Source organism: Zalophus californianus, chromosome X (assembly GCF_009762305.2).
Source record: "Zalophus californianus isolate mZalCal1 chromosome X, mZalCal1.pri.v2, whole genome shotgun sequence".
Classification (NCBI taxonomy): domain Eukaryota; kingdom Metazoa; phylum Chordata; class Mammalia; order Carnivora; family Otariidae; genus Zalophus; species Zalophus californianus.
The window spans coordinates 103,768,656-103,785,338 of NC_045612.1; the positions used below are offsets into that span (position 1 = coordinate 103,768,656).

The following is a 16,683-nucleotide window of genomic DNA, read 5'->3' on the forward strand; positions in this document are numbered from 1 at the left end:
TCTATAAAAAGCAGTCAAGGGATTCACAAATATAAGAATATAAAGTATATACCTAAAACATGGGAGAAGGGGAGTCAAAATTTAGTGCTTTTAGAATGGGTTCAAACTTAAGTGACCATCAATTTAATATAGACTGTGATATGCATAAGATGTTTATATGAGACTAAAGGTAACCACAAATCAAAAACCTGTAATATTGATGCAAAAAATAGAGAAAAAAATTCAAACATATCACCAAAGAAAGCCACCAAACCACAAGTGAAGAGTACAAGATAAGAAGGAACAGAGAAGAACTACAAAAATAGCTGTAAAATAAGTAACAAAATGGCAATAAGCACATAGCTATCAATAATTACTTTGAATGTAAGCAGACTAAATGTTCCAATCAAAAGACATAGGGTGAAGGAGTAGATAAAAAGCAAGATGCATCTATATGCTGCCTAAAAGAGACTCATTTCAGACCTAAAGACACATGCAGACTGAAAGTAAAGGGATGGGAAAACACACTATACAGAAAGAAGCAACAAGAAAGGTGAGGTAGCAATCAATACTCCTATCAGACAAAACAGACTTTAAAACAAAGACTGTAACAAGAGACAAAGACACTATATAATTATAAAGGGAACAAACCAACAAGAAGACATAACAACCGTAAGTATTTATGCACCCAATAAAGGAGCACCTAAATACATAAGGCAGCTATTAACAGACAAAAAGGAAGAAACTGACAGTAATACAATGATAGTATGGGACTTTAATGCCCCACTAACATCACTGAATAGATCATCCAGATAGAAAAATCAACAAGGAAACAGTGGCTTTGAATGCAGTGAACCAGATGGATGTAACAGATATATTCACAACATTCCATCCAAAAACAACAGAATACACATTCTTTTCAAGTGCACATGTAACATTCTCCAGAGTAGATCACATGTTAGACCACAAAACAAGTCTCAAAAAATTCAGAAAGACTGAAATTATATCATGCAATTTTTCCAACCATAATGGTATGAAAATAGAATTCAATCACAAGAAAAAAATCTGGAAAGAACACAAATACATGGGGACTAGATAACATGCTACCAAACAATGAATGGGTCAACCAAGAAATCAAAGAGAAAATTTTAAAAATACATGGAAACATAAAAATGAAAACACAATGGTCCAAAATCTTTGAGATTCAGCAAAACCTGTTCTAAGAGGGAAGATTATAGCAGTATGGCCCTACCTCAAGAAATAAGGAAAAGCTCAAATAAACAACCTAACATTACATCTAAAGGAGCTAGAAAAAAAGAACAAAGTCTATAGAAGGAAGGAAATCACAGAGATTAGAGCAGAAACACATGAAAGAGGAGATGGTTCTTTGAAGAGAGCAACAAAATTGATAAACCTTTAGCCAGATTCATCAATAAAAAAAGAGACATGACTCAAATCAATCAAATCAGAATGGAAGAGGGAGAGGTAACAACCAACAATACAGAAACACACAGGATTATAATATGAAATAATACAAGCCAGGGCGCCTGGGTGGCTCAGTTGGTTAAGCGACTGCCTTCAGCTCAGGGCATGATCCTGGAGTCCCGGGATCGAGTCCCACATCGGGCTTCCTGCTCAGCAGGGAGTCTGCTTCTCCCTCTGACCCTCTTCCCTCTCGTGCTTTCTATCTCTCATTCTCTCTCTCTCAAATAAATAAATAAAATCTTTAAAAAAAAAGAAATAATACAAGCCAATAAATTGGACAGCCTAGAAGAAATGAATAAATTCCTAGAAACCTATAACTCTCCAAAACTGAATCAGGAAGAAATACAGAAAATATGTACAAATTATTAGCAATGAAATTAAATCAGTAATAATAAAAAAAAAAACACAACAAACAGAAGTCCAGGACCAGACAGTTTCACAGGTGAATTCTACCAAACATTTAAAGAAGAGTTAATATCTATCTCCTCAAAACTATTCCAAAAAATAGAAGAGGAAGAAAAACTTCCAAATTCATTGTATGAAGCCAACAATACCCTGATACCAGAACCAGATAAAGACACTACAAAAAAAGAAAACTACAAGTCAATGTCTCTGATGAACACAGATGCAAAAATTCTCAACAAAATACAAGGAAACCAAATCCAACAATACATTAAAAAGATCATTCACCATGATCAAGTGTGATTTACTCTGGGGATGCAAAGATGGTTCAATATTCACAAATCAATCAACATGATAAAACACATTAACAAGAGAAAGGCTAATAACCATATGATCATTTTTCAATAGATGCAGGAAAAGCATTTGACAAAGTACAACAACCTTTCATGATAAAACTCTTAACAAAGTATGGTTACAGGGAACATACCTCAATATAATAAAGGCCACATATGAAAAACCCACAGTGAACACCATGCTTAATGGTGAAAAACGAGAATTTTTCCTCTAAGATCAGCAAGGAGACAAGGATGTCCACTCTCACCACTTTCATTCAGCGTAGTACAGCATATATCAAAACCATAGCAATCAGACAAGAAAAAAGAAGAAAGGCATCCAAAGTGATAGGAAGTAAAACTTCCACTCTTTGCAGATGACCTGATATGATATATAGAAAATCCTAAAGACTCAACCTAATAACTACTAGAACTAATAAAGAAATTTAGTAGAGTCACAGGATACAAAATTAATACCCAGAAATGTGTTGCATTTTTATGTATTAATAAGTAGCAGAAAGAGAAATTAAGAAAACAATCCTATTTATAATTGTACCAAAAAAATACCTAGGAATAAACTTCGCCAAGGAAGTGAAAGACCTGTACTCTGATTAAAAAACAAAACAAAACAAAACAAAAAACACTGATGGAAGAAATGGAAGATGACACAAACAAATGGAAAGATATTCTGGGGCACCTGGGTGGCTCAGTTGGTTAAGCATCTGCCTTCGGCTCGGGTCGTGATCCCAGGGTGCTGGGATCGAGCCCCACATGGGGCTCTCTGCTCGGTGTGAAGCCTGCTTCTCCCTCTCCCACTCCCCCTCCTTGCGTTCCCTCTCTCGCTGTCTGTGTCTCTGTCACATAAATAAATAAAATTTTAAAAAATAAAAAAAAGATAGCCCATGCTCATGGATTAGATAAACCAATATTGTTAATATGTCCATACTACCCAAAGCAATCTACAGGTTCAGTGCAATCTCTATCAAAATACCAACATCATTTTTCACAGGGAACCACAAAAGCCAAAGCAAACTAGGAAAAGAAAAACAAAGCTGGAGGTTATCAAAATCTCAGATTTCGAAGTATACTGCAAAGCTGTAGTAATCAAAAACAATACGGTCCCATCCAAAAATAGACACAGAGATCAACGAAACAGGACAGAGAGCTCAGAAATAAAACCACAATTTTATAGTCAACTAATCTATGACATAACTGGCAAGAATATACAATGGGGGGAAGAGTCTCTTCAACAAATGGTATTTGGAAAACTGGACACATACATGCAAAAGAAGGGAACTGGACCATTTTCTGATGCCATACACACAAAAAAACTCTAAAGAGATTAAAGACTTAAATGTGAGACCTGAAACCATAAAATTCCTAGAAGAAAATATAAGTAGTAATTAGTAGTAATTTTTTAAAGATTTTATTTATTTGCTTGAGAGAGTGAGAGAGCACGAGGGAGAGAGCACAGAGGGAAAGGGAGAAACAGAATCCCCGCTGAGCAGGGAGCCTGATGCAGGGCTCAATCCCAGGTCCGAAATCATGACCTGAACCGAAGGCTGATGCTTAACCTACTGAGCCACCCAGCAGCCCCTATAAGTAGTAATTTTTTTTAAGTAGTAATTTTTTTAACATCAGCCATAGAAACATTTTTCTATGCATGTCTCCTCTGGTAAGGGAAAAAAATCAAAATTTAACTATTGGGACTACTGCAAAATAACAAACTTTTGCACAGTGAAGGAAACCATCAACAAAACAAAAAGACAACCTACAGAATGGGAGAAGATATTTGAAAATGATACACCTGATAAAGGATTAATATCCAAAATATATAAAGAACTTATACAACTCAACAACAAAGAGACCCATAAAAACCAAACAATCCAGCTAAAAAATGGGTGGAGGACTCGAATAGACATTTTTCCAAAGAACACATACAGTTGGCCAATAGACTCATGAAAAGTTGCTCAACGTCATGAATCATCAGGGAAATGCAAATCAAATCCACAATGAGACAGCACCTTAAACCTGTCAGAATGACTAAGATCAAAACACAAAAAATAACAAGTGTTGGCAAGGATGTAGAGAAAATGCCCTACTTGTGAGAATGCAAATTGGTGCAGCCACTGTGTAAAACAGTATGGAAGTTCCTCAAAAAATTAAGAATAGAATTACTGTGAGATCCAGTAATGGCATTACTAGGTATTTACCCAAAGAAAACAAAAACACTAATTTGAAAAGATAGCACCTCTGTTTACTGCAGCATTGTTTGTAGTAGTCATGATATGGTAGCAACCCAAGTGTCCAACCATAGAAGAATGGATAAAGAATATTTGGTTATATATACAATGGAGTATTACTCAGCCATAAAAAAGAATGAAATATTGCTATTTACAACAACATGGATGGACTTAGAGGGTATAATGTTGAATGAAATAAGTCAGAGAAAGACAAATACCGTATGATTTCACTCATATGTGGAATCTATGAAACAACACAAATGAACAAAGAAAAAAAAGACACAAAAATCCAGACTCTTAAATACAGAGAACTGGTGGTTGCCAGAGAGGAGGTGGGTGTAGGGATGGATGAAATAGATAAAAGGGGATTAAGAGTACACCTGATGAGCACTGAGTAATTTATAGAATCGTTGAATCATTACACTGTATACCTGAAACTAATATAACACTGTATAATTATACTTGAATACAAAAATGAAATTATAAAACATTTTTTCAACAGAAACTTTGAACTTTTTGGTAGATAAAGTTAAAAGTATTATTTTTAATAAGTAGAAATTAAAGGGCGCCTGGGACTCAGTCGTTAGGCATCTGCCTTCGGCTTGGGGCATGGTCCCGGGGTCCTGGGATCGAGCCCCGTGTCGGGCTCTCTGCTTGGCGAGAAGCCTGCTTCTCCCTCTTCCACTCCCCCGCTTGTGTTCCTGCTCTCTCTATCTCGCTCTCTGTCAAATAAATAAATAAAATCTTTTTAAAAAGTGGAAATTAATATCTTAATTTTATAAGCACATCTAGGGAACCTCAGTCAGGCTTCAATAATTTTATTAAATATATTTTTCTACTCACTAGATGGCAATGATATCTCCCCCTTCCACTCCATTAAGACAACCAAAAATATCTACAGATATTGCCAGATGTCCAGTTGGGGGTAAAATCACCTCTGGCTGAAAATCACTGAGCAACAATGTTGATTTCAGTATTGTTTTTAAAAACTAAAAATTATAAATAATATAAACATTCCCAAATAGGTGTTGATTAACAAATTATTACAAATTCACAAGGTGGAATACTATTCAATCTTTTAAAACTTAAGTTGTAAAAGAATATGCAGTGTTCAGGAAGATCTTTCCCATATATTAAGGGAAACCGTTATATTACAAAACATTTTTTATAATTTGTGCGTATGTACTAAAAAACACTAATGGACAAATGTAAACACTAGTTCTCTCTTTAGGCAGTGAAATCAGAACTATTTGTTCTGCTTTGTTTATCTATATTTTAAAATACTCTGCAATAATAGTGCATTACTTTTAAATAAGAATACACATATGCTTTATTGCGTTTTGAAACAATAACTTGAAAAATAATTTCCCAAAGATTTGAGAAAGAGCTACTTTGAACTGAAAGAAAATGAAAACACTAATTCAAAAAGATATATGCACCCCTATATTGACTGCAGCACTATTTACAATAGCCAAGATATGGAAGCAACTCAAGCGTCCATTGACAAATAAATGAGTAAGGAAGATGCGGGGTGTGTATCTGTGTGTGTGTACACCCATACACAAACATATACATGCAATGCAATATTACTCAGTCATGAAAAAGGATGAGCTCTTGCCATCTGCGACAATGTGGACAGACCTAGAGGGTATTATGGTAAGTGAAGTAAGTCAGACGGAGAAAGACAAATACCATATGATTTCATTCATATGTGGAATCTAAAAAACAAATGAATAAACAAAGAAAAAGCAGAATCAGACCTATAAATACAGAAAAAAACTGGTGGTTGCCGGAGGGGAGAGGGGTGGGAGGTGGGCAAAACAGGTGAAGAGGAGTGGGAGATACAGGCTTCCAGTTACGGAACAAATAAGTTACGGGATGAAAGATACAGCACGTGGAATATAGTCAATGGTATTAGAATAGTGCTCTATGGGGACAGATGATAGCATACTTGTGAGCACAGCATGATGTATAGATTTACTGAATCACTCACTAGGTCGTACACCTGAAATTAATGTAATACAGTACGTCAACTATACTCAAATAAAAAAAAAAGAGTTACTTTAAGGTAGGATTTCAATTTGCAGATCCAATCAAAACATGTTACCAAGATAGCTGCCCACATTGTCTAATCATAAATTGATCTTAATTGGAAGTGATACTCTGGAAGGTACGGGCTGAATTTTTAATGAACCACATCAGGTCATGCAAGTTGTCTGCCTTGTTGCCTTGCTTTCTTTCCTTCCTTCCTTCCTCCCTCCCTCCCTCCTTCCCTCCCTTCTCCCTTCCTTCCCTCCCGCCTTTTCTTCCTTTTAACAACAAAGTGTTCAATATCTTCTTGTTTCTGAAGGGTGTAAAGCACAAAAGAATCTTAGTCATTGGGATTTTGCTCTCCCAACAGCCAGAAGTGAAAAGGTTAGCAAAATGAGAACTTAAAAAATTATTAATAGGTCTATTTTACCTTGAACCTGAACACATAACATAGAACAAGACCATATCTAACATGTGAATTGCATACTATTCAAGCTAATGTTATTTACAGTAAACTTGCTTGTTTGAAATGCTATTTTTCCTTGCCTTTCAGACATTTTGCAAAGACTCATTTGTATATTTCCTTTTCTAAATTTTGCAGCAAGATCATAAGAGCAGAATCCATTATTCAACGTTGATTTTACTTAGCAATGACTGGATCTGTGTTTGTTTCAAATGCTCATAATCACTGCTAACTGTATTCTGAGAGCCCTGGTGGGTCTGACTATTTAATCATCTTTATTTCTCAGGCGATCATCTTCTTAGCCTTTATTTGCCATAACTTCCTCAAGGTTTGCTTGAGTAGCACCAATTCTAGCAGCCCCTCAACATGACTATGGGCTATTTAATTATGAATTGAAAAATTGAGCCTGTTAGCATGAAATAAAGAGCAACAATTCTCTCACTAAACCTCCAAGGGACACACAAAACTTTAAATGTTGTGTGGGAGGCCTCCACAGAAACACAATATATACTGCTTCAAAAATCATGGCGACCCCTAAAGACATTTAAATCAAACTGCACTAACATCCGATTTACCATAAATCAAAATTTAGATGCTATGTTTAAAGGGTCATTTGCTGTTTAAAGGAAGAATTTTAACGAAGGAAATATTTAAAAATTGTGGGCGTCAACTAGAAACACTCCCCTGATAACCTCACCATACATTTATTCTCATGACGTATCTTTTCATCCCAGGAGATTCTAACCTATTTTGGATAACTTGTAAATCCCTTTCCTCTGGAGCACTGACAAGATGACTCTCTTGATATTTAGCAAAAAGCTACAGATCTTGGATTGAACTAAAGTAGACTTACTTTACCTTTATCAGCAATGTGCAAACTTACTATGTTGCTGAAATATCATCAGTGTCAACAGTAACAAGCTTCCCCAGTATTCCAATGGGTCATTTCACAAAGTAAAATAAATTTGAAAAAGAAACAATGCAATTTTTACTCATGATAGACTCAGACTATGCAGTTTGATTGTTACTGAAATTTATTGCAACAGACTCAACTTTATTTTCTGCCTACTTTTTGAAAAGGACGTATCTCTAAATGCCTAATCAAAAGTCATAAACTCAGTGCTTAAATATTTTTCTACATTTCACCTTCATCTGTGAGAAGCAACCAGGAGAATCTGTAGAACTAAAACTACCTTGCTTGTTAATAAGCAGTAACTTGGACACTCTCCTTAGCACAGAGCATTTTAATAGGGCCTTTGACAGTGGTGGCAAGTTAAAGAACAGATGGGCAGGGAGGACAAGAAGGGCCCCACTTTGACAGTGTTATTCCAGGCAGAGACATCTAATGAGTAACAAATAGAAAGGCACAGGACAGCTCTGAAGCTAATTCTTGCCCTAGTGGAAAACCACTTCACAAACATATTTGAAGCTTCTTCAACTTCTCGCTCTTTTTTTCTCATCTTCAGTTCATTTCATTTTCATAGTAAAACAGAGTCGGGAAACTGAAGACAAAGATAATGAAGGGGAGGAAATGGCATCATAGGTTATAATATGTTCACTGTGCTCTTTGAACCCACTTCTCACAACCAGATGGCTTGTTAAACAGTGATTTCCAAAATTAATTGTGTACACATCATCTGGGGATCTTGTTAAAATGTATATTCTCATTATGTCTGGAGTGGGGCCTAAGATTCTGCATTCCTGATAAGCTCCTTAGTGCTGCTGCCGCTGCCGGCCTGGGGACCACCCCTCAAATAACAAAGGTGTAAAAGACTTTAACCCATCAGACCCTAAATCCTGTCTAATGTCAAACCATCCAATTAGAGTCGTCTCCCCCTACATTGAAAATAAAAGAACAAAATCATAGGCCAAATAAACCTCACATCAAGGCACATTTAACAGGTCTGCTCTCTCATTTCTTTCACAACTCATTTAATCTTAATAAAAATTTCCAGAACTAAGGAATATTACCCCTACTTCCTGGGTGAGGGGACTGAGGAATAAAAGTGTTAAGGAGCCTGTCAAAAGTCACATGCCTGGAAAGGGATGAAGCAACATTTTGCACTGAGGTTTCATTTCTTCTCATCCAGCTCCTGTGAATAGTATTTTATATGAATAAAAAGGCTTTCATACACATGAACACATTTGATCCTCATAATATATGCCTTGTGAGAGAAGTATGAAAGACCTTATTATGCTCATTTTGTAGATGGGGAAAGTAAGGCAGGAAAGATTAAGGAGGATGGCAATGTCCCAGAGCTAATTAGCAACAGAGCTAGAGCTGTCGCTGACTCCTTCTAATCCCCAGTCCTTGTCTCTTTTGTATCCTTATCATGCTACTTGACAGTAATCAATCTGTAAACTAGAATAAAACAACCACAACAACTAGGAATGTCCTTCAGAAATTTCCAACGGAATTAGCATTATTTATAAACTAAGCCTATTAAATTAACTTCGAAAAAGGAAATACTAGTATGTAGGTTTCATTTCATTTTCAAAGGTCTCAAAATGTAAATTCCCAATGATTGCTCAGTCTTACGTGACATCCCAGGTGAGAGGGTGGCAAGGGGGTACCGATCATACTCTGCTAGCCATAATAGTCTTTGTAATTACCTTATTTCATTTTCATGCTTTATACTAAAATTTGAATTGCTTTTCTTGATTTTAAAGGTCTAGCCTGGGTGGACGGAAGTAAAACCCATTTCAAGGGAATCTCCCTCATTTTATTTAACAAAAATAGTATTCATTTTGTTCTATAGATACTTAAATTCTGTATCTTCACTCTTTCTCTCAGCTCGCTCTTTTCTATCAGTATTTAAATGTCAGCATCTTCCTCCCATAGTAAAATAAAAGACTCTCCTTTTAAGCCATGTGCTGTTATATATACCACTCTATTTCCCTCCTTTTCTCCAAAGACAAACATGGTTTTTTTTAAGTATTTATTTATTTATTTGACAAGAGATACACAGCGAGAGAGGGAACACAAGCAGGGGGAGTGAGAGAGGGAGAAGCAGGCCTCCCGCGGAGCAAGAAGCCCGATGCTGGGCTCGATCCCAGGACCCTGGGATCATGACCTGAGCCAAAGGCAGACGCTTAATGACTGAGCCATCCAGGCGCCCCGACAAATATGTTTAAAGATCTGTTTATATACATTATCTCCTCTTCTCTATGTTATTCCTCAACCTGCTATAGTTCAGATTCTGCCCTCATCACTCCACTGAAACCACTATCCCTAAAGTCATCAATTTACCCACATATTGGTTAATTCCATGGGATCAACTGACTTTCCAGCAGCATTTGATAGGTTTACTGCTCCTTTCCTTTGTGAAATTCACTCCTTCACCCCCAACTTCTGAAGCTAAAGTCTCTACTGAGTTTCTTCTAACTTCCATGTTTGTTTTTTTCTCAGCTTCCACTACATACAAATTTCTTTTCCAGTGTTCAGTCCTCATTAATTTATTCAGTCCTCATTAATTTATTCAGTCCTCAAATATTTATTGAGGCATACTCTGTTCTTTGAGTTATGCTAGGTGCTGGGAATGAAACTGATTAAAAAACAACTGACATTGGGAATTCCAGTTCAAGATGGCAACATAGAAAGACTCTGAACTCACCTCCGTGGAACATACCAAATTACACCTATTAATGGAACAATCGCTCCTGAAGAACTGAGGGCTGAGTGAACAACTACTAAACAACCAAAGATAGAGAGAAGAGCTAGAGAAATGGAGATACAATAACAAAGGGAACCCCCACCCTCTAAGCTGCTAAAAGCAATGAGGAGGGATAATGCTGAGGGTCCAGGAACAGATTCCTTTGACCATGGACACAGAAAAAAATGATGTGGTTTAAAAGAGCAACTAGCATATAAAAGAGAAAACACTAGAACTCTGCCAAGCAGCAGAGGAGCTGTGGGAATGCTCTCCAGGTCAGAGGGGCTGGAGAATGACATGGTTTACATATCCACCCCACCTTAAAAGCCTAGACTGGAGCAGGGTCAGGACACCATAATGGGTGAGTCTGGTGATCTCCATGAGCCTGCAACCTCAGCAGGCACAGAAGCCATTGGGACACAGAGAAAAAGCTACAGTGTAAAAAGGTTGAGGGGCTGCAGGAACTTCTCTCCCCCTTAAAAGAGTAACTAGCAATATATAGCCACAGCTCTAGTCAGCCAGCCAAAGTCAGCAATCACACACAGTGTACATGGGGAACACCACACACAGGACCATTCCTTCAGGTTTAGGGGAAGTGGCCATTTCACCTAATCCACAGAAACAAACACAGAGAGACAAGCAAAATGGGGAGACAGAGAAATATGCTGCAAAAGAAAGAACAAGAAAAAGACTCAGAAAAAAAAAAAAGAATTAAATGAAACAAAAATAACCAATATGCCTGATATAGAATTTAAAGTAATGATCATTAAGATACTCACTGGGCTGGAGAAAAGAGTGGAAGAACTCAGTGAGACCTTCAATAAAGAGATAGAAAATATTTAAAGCACCAGAGTTCAAGAATACAAAAACTGAAATAAAAAATACACCAGAGGTAACCAACAGTAGATTAGAGGATGCAGAAGAATGTATCAGCGATCTGGAAGACAAGGTAATGGAAAGCATCCAAGCTGAGCAGCAAAAAGAGGAAAAAAAATGTGAAAAAAAAAAAAGACAATAGATTACGAGATCTCCTGGACAACATCAAGCAAATATTTGCATTAAAGGGTCTCAGAAGAGAGAGAAAGGTGTGGAAAATTTATTTGAAGAATGTGTTTGAACTGAAATGACCATCAAATTAATATAGATAGCTATTTACTTAGGATGTTATATATAAATCTCATGGTAATCACAAACACAAAACCTATGACAAATATACAAAAAATAAAGTGAAAGAAAGCCAAACATAATGCTGTAGATACTCATCTATCACAAAGAATGAGATGAAGAGAACAGAACAAAGAAGAACTACAAAAACAACTAGAAAACAAATTTTTTAAATGGAAATAAGTACATAGCTATCAATAATTACTTTAAATGTAAATGGCCTAAATGATCCAATCAAAATACACAGTGTGGTGGAATGGATAAAAAAAAACAAAACCCATCTACATGCTGCTTACAGGACACTCACCTCACACCTAAAGGCACGTACAGACCGAAAGTGAAGGGATGGAAAAACATTCACTGTGCTTCCATGAAGCAAAAAAAACCATCCAGGGTAGCAATACTCATATCAGACAAAAAAACAAAAACAAAAACAAAAACCTTTAAAACAAAAGCTGACCAGAGACAAAGAAGGGCATTGCATAATGATAAAGGAATCAATCCAACAAGAAGATACAACAATTATAAATATCTATGCAACCAACACTGGAGCACCTAAATACTAGGTGCAAATATTAATGGACAGAAAGAGACATTGATAGTAATATATAAATAGTAAAGAACTTTAACACTCAACTTACATCAGCGGATAGATAATCTGGACAGAAAATCAACAAGGACACAATGTCTTTGAATGACACATTGGACCAGATGGACATAACAAATATATACAGAACATTCCATCAAAAACCAACAGAATACACATTATTTTCAAGTGCACATGGAACATTCCCTAGAAGAGATGACATATTACACCATAAAACAAGTGTCAATAAATTTAAGATGACTGAAATAATGCCATGCATCATTTCTGATCACAGTGGTATAAAACTAGAAATAAATCACAAGAACACTGGAAAAACACAAAAACATGGGGACTAAACAACATGACATTAAACAACCAATGGGTCAAGGAAACAATCAAAGAAGAAATTAGTGGCACCTGGGTGGCTCAGTCAGTTAAGCATCCAACTCTTGATTTCAGCTTGGGTCATGATCTCAGGGTTGTGAGATTGAGCCCTGTATCAGGTTCTGCACTCAATGGGGAGTCTGCCTGAGATTCTCTCTCTCCCTCCCCCTCTACACAACCCGCCCCCCCAGCTCATGCATGAGCTTGCTCTCAAATAAATAAAACTTTAAAAACAGAAGAAATTTTAAAAATACATGGAGAAAAATGAAAATGAAAACACAATGGTCCGGTCTTTGGAACAGAGTGAAAGCAGTTCTAAGAGTGAAGTATATAATCATACAGGCTTACCTCAAGAAACAAGAAAAAAGTTCAAATAAACAATCTAACCTTACATCTAAAGGAACTAGGAAAAGAAGAATGAAGACCCAGGGGAGGAGGACAAAGGAAATAATAAAGATCAGAGCAGAAAAAAATGCCATAGAGACTTAAAAAAAAAAAAAACAAAAATGAAAAAAATCAATGAGCTCAAGAGCTGGTTCTTTGAAAAGATAAACAAAATTGACAAAACTTTAGTAGGACACACAAGGGGAAAAAAAAAGAGAGAGAAAAAGGACCCAAACAAATAAAAACAAAAATGAGAGAGGAGAAGTAACAACTGACATCACAGAAATACAAAGGATTCTAAGAGAATACTATGAAAAATGACACACCAACCAACTGGATAACCTAGAAAAGATAGTTAAACTCCTAGAAACATATAACATTCCAAAACTGAATCAGGAAGAAAGAAAAAAATTTGAACGGACTTATTACTAGTATAAAATTGAATCAGTATACCAAAAAATAAAAGTCCAAGACCACATTCACAGGTGAATGCTACCAAACATCCTCAAAATATTCTGAAAAACAGAAGAGGAAGGAAAGCTTCTGAATACATTCTATGAGGCCAGCATTACCCTGATACTAAAAGTAGACAAAGACGCCACAAATAAAGAAAACTACAGGCCAATATCTCTGATGAACAGAGATGCAAAAATCCTCAGCAAAATATTAGTAAAACAAATCCAACAATACATGAAAAAGATCATTCACCACAATCAGGTGGGATTTATTCCTGGGATACAAAGATAATACAATATTTGCAAAACAATCGTCATCATATACCACATCAACAAAACAAAGGGTAAAAATCATAATCATCTCAAAAGACGCAGAAAAAGCATTTGCAAAATTCAACATGCATTCATGATAAAAGAAACTCTCAAGAGAGTAGGTTTAGAGGGAACATACTTCAACATAGTACAGGTCACATGAGAAAAACCCACAGCTAACATCATATTCAATGGTGAAAAACTGAGAGCTTTTCTTCTAAGATCAGGAAAAAGACAAGGATGTCCGCTCTTACCACTTTTACTCAACATGGTACTGAAAGTCTTGGCAACAGCAATCACACAACACAAAGAAATTAGAGGTATCCATATTGGTAAAGAAGAAAGTGACTGGCACTATTTCCAGATGACATAATACTATATATAGAAAACCCCAAAGATTCCAACAAAAAAACTACTAGCAGTAATAAATGAATTCAGTAAAGTGGCAGGATACAAAATTAATACCCAGAAATTGGTAGCATTTCTATACTCTCACAGTGAAGTCACAGAAATCAAATTTTTAAAAAACAACACCATTATAATTGCACCAAAAAGAATAAGATAACTAGGAATAAAATTAACCAAAGAGGTAAAAGACCTGTCCTCCAAAAACTATAAAACACTAATGAAAGAAATTGAGGATGACACAAATGGAAAGATATTCCATGCTCATGAATTGGAAGAACCAATATTGTTTAAATGTTCATATTACCCAAAGCAATACAGAGATTTAATGCAATCCCTATTAAAATATCACTAACATTTTTCACAAAACTAGAACAAATACTATTAAAATTTGTATGGAACCACAAAGGACCCCAAATAGCCAAAGCATTTCTGAGAAAGGCCCCACCTCAAAGTATCACAAGTATCACAGTCTCCGATTTCAAGATATAATACAAAGCTGTAGCAATCAAAACAGTATGGTACTGGCACAAAAATCAAACATATAGATGAACAGAATAGAGACACCAGAGATAAACCCACACTTTTAGGTCTAATTAACCTATGAGAAAAGAGGCAAGAGTATATAAAGGGGAACAGACAGTCTTTTCAATAAATGATGGTGGGAAACCTGGACAGCTACATGTAAAAGAATAAAACCAGACTATTTCCTAACACCATACACAAAAATAAACTCAAGTTGTATTAAAGTCCTAAATGTGAGACCTGAAACCATAAAAACCCTAGAAGAGAACACAAGCAATAATATCTCTGACATCAGCCAAAGAAACATTTTTCCAGATATGTCTCTTACAGCAAGGGAAATATAAGCAAAAATAAACTATCAGGACCATACCAAAATAAAAAATTTTTGCAGAGCAAAGGAAACCATCAACAAAACAAACAGCCTACTGAAAGGGAGAAGATATTTTCAAATGATACATTCAATAAGGGGTTAATATCCAAAACATATAAAGAACTTATATAATTCAACACCAAAAAACAAATCCCATTGAAAAATGGGCAGAGGACCTGAATAGACATTTGTCCAAAGAAGACATACAGATGGCTAACAGACAAATGAAAAGTTGCTCAACATCACTAATCAGGGAAATGCGAATCAAAACCACAATGAGATATCACCTCATACCTGTTAGAATGGCTAAAATAAAAAACACAGGAAATAAAAAGTGTTCATGGAGATGTGGAAAAAAAGGGAACTTCTGTGCATTGTTGGTGGGAATGTAAATTGGTACAGCCACTATGGAAAATAGTATGGAGGTTTCTTACAAAACTCAAATTAGAGGCTGAGTCACTGAGCCACTGCCTCCCCCTTGAGCCCCCTTGCATCTGGACGCTCCGTCCCCCCGCCCCCCCCCCCCCGCCTTCTCCCATCACTGCCTTCCTCAGGCTGTTTCCACCAAGGGAAAGGAATTGTATTGTATGTCCCATATCCAGAACCTCCATTCTTTCGATCCCTTTGCTGATGCAAGTAAGGGTGATGAGCTGCTTCTTGCTGGCACTGAGGATTACATCCATATATAAGAATTCAACAGAGGAATGGCAGGAAGACCCTTACTACAGTCCAAGGGATCACTGATAATTATGGATAATAAGAAACCAGTGAAGTCGTTTAAGAAGAAATTTGCCTGCAATGGTACTGTAATTGAGCATCCAGAATATGGAGAAGTAATTCAGCTACAGGGTGACTAGCGCAAGAACGTATCCCAGTTCTTGGTATAGACTGGACTGGCTAAGGATGACCAGCTGATGGTTCATGGGTTTTTAAGTGCTTTTGGCTCACTGAAGCTGAAGTGAGGATTTCCTTGCAATGAGTAGAATTTCCCTTCTGTCCCTTGTCACGAGTTTAAAAACTTCACAGCTTATATAATGTAACTATTTGGGGTCTGCTTTTAACTTGGACTAGTGTAACTCCTTCATGCAATAAACTGAAAAGAGCCAAAAAAAAAAATTCAAAATAGAAATACCATATGATCCAATAATTCCACTATTGGCTATTTACACAAAGAAAATTGAAAATACTAACTGAAAAAGACATATGCACCCCTATGCATATTTCAGCATTATTTACAATAGCCAAGATATGAAAACAGTCTACGTGTCCATGAAGAGATGAAAAGATAAGGAAAATATGATATACATACCTACAACAGAATATTATACAATCATAAAAAGGATGGCTTCATGCTAGTTGCAACAACATTAATGGACCTAGAGGGTATTATGCTAAGTGAAATATGTAAGTCTGAGAAAGACAAATACCGTATGATTCGATTTATGAAGAATAAACAAAACAAAAAGCAGAATCAGACCTATAAATGCAGAGAACAAGCTGATGGTTGCCA

General features: G+C 36.3%; 1 pseudogene; it reads left to right on the forward strand.

The window, feature by feature from the left end:
* The first annotated feature begins 15,760 nt into the window (after positions 1–15,760).
* LOC113930339 lies at positions 15,761–16,135 on the forward strand (annotated as a pseudogene).
* Positions 16,136–16,683: the final 548 nt, after the last annotated feature.